The 5757-nt window shown below is 48.7% G+C and overlaps 1 long non-coding RNA gene across 1 annotated transcript in view; it reads left to right on the forward strand.

The window, feature by feature from the left end:
• The window catches only part of LOC108532912 (uncharacterized), a 5301-nt gene extending 593 nt beyond the window's left edge, over window positions 1-4708 (forward strand). The window contains exons 3-5 of the long non-coding RNA XR_001886584.1: window positions 73-187; window positions 1157-1298; window positions 4428-4708. This is a non-coding gene — a long non-coding RNA (uncharacterized LOC108532912). The remainder of the gene's footprint in view (window positions 1-72; window positions 188-1156; window positions 1299-4427) is intronic.
• Window positions 4709-5757: the final 1049 nt, after the last annotated feature.

Below are 5757 nucleotides of genomic sequence, written 5' to 3' on the forward strand. Positions count from 1 at the left end.
CGCCCTTTCCTCATCTGTATAATTGCAGAGGGTAAATGATGTGGTTTCTAAAGTCTTTTTTTTTTTGCACAGACAATCCGTGATTCTATCTAAGAGGAAATAATGATGGGGGAGGGGGTTAATGTGGAGAGAAAAAGAGGTCACATTCCTCAGGTGGCATCTGTTTGAACTGAAGATGATGAAAGTGGTGAGTCCAGTATGCATAAGTCCTTAACAATCAAGATTGTCTGTATCAACAGCTGTTATTGTCCTAGCTCTGCAGTACATATAGCATATGAGTGCTCTTTGAGAATGACAATTTAATCATATATTTTCTGGGGAGGCGAAAAGACCATTTTCAAGGATCAGCCAAAAGGATATGGGGATTGGAAGAATTTTCAATGTTCTTGTTTATTTATGATCTGTATATAAAATTCATTGAATCACTTGGATAGTTTATGGAAAGTAACTTTTCAGTGGGTGAGAGTTCTTCTGTGCCAGGTTGGCTGTCTAGATGGACCAAATTAATGGGATTAATTACTTCCTGTCTACTTTTTCAGAAAACAGCTCCAAGCAGGATCACATGCAGGGATCACTGTTCAAAACCCCTCTTGTCTGTGTAGTCAGTGGTCAAGAGCACAGGTGTTGCAGCCAAACCACTAGCTAGTTTTAACATACACTGGCTAAGTAATAGTAGGCAAATTACTTAGTTTATTTGTGCCTCAGTTTCCTACATTTATTAAATGGAGATTAAAACAGCAACTAATTCATAGGGCTGTTGTCAGAATTAAATGAGTTATCATATTAAAGTGCTTAGAGCAGAGCATGGCACGTGTAGCAAACAGCTCAATGAATCTTAGAGGTTATTATTACTCCAATGTAAACACAGGGAAAGCAAGGTCAGATATAATAGGGGGATCTTTGAACTGCTCCTGGATTTCCACTAAGGCCTCTAAGCAGTTTATTTTATCTGGCTTTTATGATGTCAGTGTGAAGCAAAGAGCTCAGCAGTCTTTATTATTATTAAGAATAGGCCAGAACATTCCCTACCAACTCTGTTCCCATACATGGAATGCTTAAGCAACTATGGAGAATTCTCCACTTGACCAGATCAATGCAAATATGTAATGTTGGTTGTATATGTTAACTGCATACTTATTAATGTGTGATTATTCAGGTGGGAGGAAGCCAAGGTTTCCTTTGGAGAGAAGTTTCCAAGCCATGTTCCTGTTGCGATGCTTTCTTTCCTACACAACTTGTTACCTCAGGCCTAGTCTGTCACTGAATTATGAAGAAGTATAAACAATCCCAGGTCTCAGGTATGCTCCCTTTGTGTCATTATTAGTTTAGACTGAAAGAAGGACATCCTGAATTTCTCTTTCTCTTAAGGACCCCCAGAGTGCTCACTTGAACGAGGCTTTAGGAAGGGTCAAAGGAATGAAATGCTTAAGGGAGCAATTCTGCTAGTGTTTGCAATTTGGGATTGGAGGCAAGCTGCAGTTAAGCTTTATAGAGGAAGTAGAGATTAGGTGTTTCCAGAACAAGGTAGGCGCTGGCAGGCTGAGGTCATTGCTTGTTGGAAAGAAATGCCCCACTTCTTTCCTCCTTGCACTCTGCGAAGCCCCAGGTGCAGTAACTGTTTTACCAGGGGACGGCAGAGAGACTGCTCCGTCGAGGGCAGGCAGGCCTGGGACACCCAGTGTGGCATGGGACGCCAAGTTTAGTGGGTTGCAGCCCCCTGGGGTAAAGTTCTCCATTAGTAGAAAGCATCTTGCTGAGAGCGTCGAGAGAAAAATTCATTCATTCCAAGTGCTGGCGTAAACGTAGGACTCCGCTTGATTAATCTTACACAATTTTCCAAATAATGAATAAAAATAGAAGAGGATGTGCTACCTTCTCCTCCACCCGCCTGTCTCCTCTTGCACACTTGTGGGGCCAGGGTGAGGCTTTAGCAGGCAAGAACTCCCCACCCCATCTTCTCTGTCACACTCGCACACACCCCTTCGAAAGAGGCGCTGTAAGTATCAGAAGGGAAATCTAAGGTACTCATACTTCAAATAATTTCGGGAGCCCAGTGTGGGAGATCTGGAGGGTTTCATTTCTCGTCTGCAGCAACCTGGCATCCAGAAGTCGCGGGCGCTTGGCCTCGGAGCTCATCCCGAGACCTCCTGCGTCCGGGTGGGGACTCGGTGATTACTGTCCCTGGTGGCCCGCGGACATCCCCAGTTTCAGAGCTTTTAGGGGAATTTGAGAGTAAATAAATTCAATTCTGCTCTCCATCGCCACCCACCCGGACCACGGGGGTCTCCCACTGCAGGCCCCGAGAGGGACTGGAGTGAGGGCGGGTGCAGGAACCGAGCCTGAGGCTCAGGAGCTGCTCGGCAAGGTCACGACCGCGAGGCTGCTGGAGGAGACTGTGGAGCGCTGCAGCCGGGCGCCGCCCTCTGGTTCGGTGGCTGACCCCGCGCCGCGCCCCCTTCTCTGTCGCCCGCCTGGCGCATCCCAAGGGGAAGGAGGGGGCGACCCGGCAGAACCGATCCTTACTTTCATGGTGGCAGTTGAAACCCGCCGGGCTCCTGGGCGAGTTGTCCTGGATCAGATGCCCAACACAACTGAACTTTAAATAAAGGAGTTTCCTGCGCTGCCCCGTCTCCGTAACGGCGACCTGTGAGAAACCTTTGTCGCCTTCCCTTTGCGTCTTTGAGCCCCGGGAACCTAGCCCGGACGGCCTCGTTCTCCACATTAATTCGTAGTCCACCAGCTCAGCAGCCAGTCCTCTCAGCTTGTTCTGGGGTGGCTTATAATGAAGGTAGCAACTTCAATGCTTTTTTCCCCCCTTTTGGAGGGAGGATTGTGTGAATTTAAAATCTCCTAGGCGTTCAAAACCAAAACCAAAACCAACCAAACAAAACAAAACAAACATAAACCAAAACAACAACAGCAACAAAATACTGTCTTCACTGAAGTGGATAGCGGAGTCAATCCAAGCCTGCCTTGGGCCAGTCTTGCTCAGACAGTGGAGTTCCTGAATCTTTCAGGAAAACAGAGCCCCTTTCACCCGCTTCTGGAGGGGGACTTAATAAGACTGCAATATATTACCATGTTTAAAACGTTTTGCAGAAGCAAGATTTCCTAAAAACGACCTACCAGCGATGCACGGGAAAGCAAATCCGCTTACAGAGAGGGCCCGATCTGGAGGAAGAGGGGAAGGCAGGACCCAGCCCCAACTAAAACCCAGTACTTTCCAATTTTTGAAACATAGCACTCAATGCTGTGTGGCTATAGGATGGAGGGGTGACGGCCCCTGGAGCTGACAGGTTGCAGACCTTCCGGGCTGTTCTTAACTGCTTACTGGAAGTCTTCAGACTTCTTTTGGAGTAACGGTTCCCTCCGGCACCCAGAATTAAGTACTCCTCTTTTGTGTTTTGTGGGCATGTGTTTGCACCCTTAGTCAAGGTTATTCCCGCACTTGAAGTGGATAGTTCTTGTTCTTTAACTGGCAGTGAGTGGCCCCAGAGTGGGAATGTTAATGCCAGTGCAGACTAAGGTGTGTGTTTGTGCCTGGTTTGTTGTCTCGGGGAAACCACCACCTTAATTATTTTGTTCTCAAAGTACCTGTGTTTTTAAAGTGAACTCAAGAGAAAAACTGCAGAGTTTGCAAGTTTTGTGATTCCTCAGGCCAGGAGAGCCTGCGAAGGTCTTGGATCCCTGTATCTCTGGGGCGAAAATAAGAATATATTGTGGAGAAAGCATAGCCTCCCAGCTTCATGAGGATATAAGGCTGCTTTCTGTAAACCTTCAAACCACAGTGCACCAAGCCTCTACCCTCAACCCCTCTTCGAGAACAGAAATGCACTCCAAGCATTTCTGGTCCTCTTGAGGTTACCATGCCATTATGTGGCACCACCTGAAACTATCTCTTTGAATATTGATTACAACTTTTACAAAGTTTCTTGCCCTTTTCGCACCCTGATAAGTTGTACTTGTCCTATGTGTAATGCAAGCTTGCCTCTGAGCCCTTGACATGCTTTCAACCCCGGAATAGGAAGTATTCTAAAGGTTACATTTTAGTTTTAAGGGATAAAAATGTTGCTTTCATCCTGTTTACCGAGGGTGCCCAGTACCAAGTGGGCAAAGTGGTAGGAAATGCGGTCTCTGGGCTTTGCTGGTGTCGGGAGGATAGTTCCGGCATATTAGTCCCTGTCTGCTTAAATACCGACGTTAGGTACCCGGGATGTCCTGCGACTGAGCCCTATTACTCTTACTCATCAGGTCCCGGCTCCAGCGCTGGGAACGCTCCGCACACCTGCCGATTTTAAAGCAGCAAATTCAATTCAGGCCATCGGAAGCGGGAGGGCCCGCTTTTCCTCTGGGGCTACAGCATGAAGCAAGTGCTAGAACTTCACAAAAGGGAAAAAAACATTTTGCTTAAATCTGTTTCTTCTTAGGACGCACTTGGAGACCAGGCCCGCCAATATTCCAGTTAAGAGTTAACGCTACCAGAAATGTGCAGTGCTTTAGGATTTCAACTTGGGACTCGTTGAAGACCAGAATGTTACAGTTAATCTTGCCTTTCTCTTTCTGTTTCCAACGCCCTATTTTCCCTTCAGTGTCTTTCCTCTTCGGTGTCCCTACCTCCTGAAATATAAAAGTTTAATAAAAACACCGTCCTATTTTATTTTTTAAAATAAAAGTTGACACTAAATTTGAGAGCTAGTGTTGCAACTAAGCTCTTCGGAAGTTTACCCATCTGTTCTCCAAACCTTTGCTGCCTGTAATGTCAACCACGATTCCTTCTTAAAATTCCCTAAAAGAAGTCTTTCAGTAAGTTTGAGAAAGTCTAATAAATGCTAATGGAGGTGGGGGGGACTCCCAACTCGGATGGATTTTACTTCCTCGGATCAAGGAACAGGACTCCAAGCAAAAGAATAAACTTTATGTAGTTTATTTTTAAACTATTCTATTTTCAGTAGCGATTTTTCTTCCTTAGCTAAATTACTCAGCTTTGCTCAATTCCACTTTTACCTTTCCCAACACGTCCTCACTGACTCATTCAGCAATTGTCACCGAGTGAGACCCTAGGTAGTGGGAAGGAGGCCCCCATAGATATGCTCCCCGGCTAAAGCGCTCAATTGAAGATCTGAGAAAATATCTTCAGAAACTACAAATGGAGCAAATCATTTTTCTAATTCACTCAAGAGCTTCCACGGGAAGGACTCTGGAGGATGAGTGTCCTAATGCGGTGCTAATGAAAAGCCGCGGCTCTCCGGCCGAGCGCGGGACCGTGTCCGCGGCGGAGCGGCCCTGGCTGGCGGCGGCCGCGCATTCCCTCCCCACCTGTCCGAGGTGGCACGGCGGCCGCGACGACTCAGGACACCGCCGGGGCCACTCTCCGGTGCGTCGTCGTGCGACCCCGGACGTCCCCCTCCTCGCCCTCCCTCCCCCCACCGGCGCGGGCCCTCCTCCCGCTCTTCCACTTCCTCACCCTCCCCGGGGCTCTGTGGGGGGGGCTAGGAGGTGACAGGGGACGCTTCCTCGGTCGCGACTCCCGGTTCTCCGCGGCCTCCCGCCCGGGTGGGTTGGGGTTAAAATCCGGGAGTTCAGCTCTGCGGCGAAATCTCACGTTCCCAGGGAGGGGTCGGAGGGAAGGAAGACCCCGCAGGGAGCGCGCCGGCCAGAGCCGCCCCCGCCCCGCGCGGCCGCTGTCCCGTGGGGAGGATGAAAGCGCAGGGCGCGGGCGGGGCCGCGGCGGCTCCAAGGGGCGGCGAGTGCGGGGCG

This window comes from Rhinopithecus bieti, unplaced genomic scaffold (assembly GCF_001698545.2).
Source record: "Rhinopithecus bieti isolate Rb0 unplaced genomic scaffold, ASM169854v2 scaffold_6380, whole genome shotgun sequence".
NCBI lineage: Eukaryota > Metazoa > Chordata > Mammalia > Primates > Cercopithecidae > Rhinopithecus > Rhinopithecus bieti.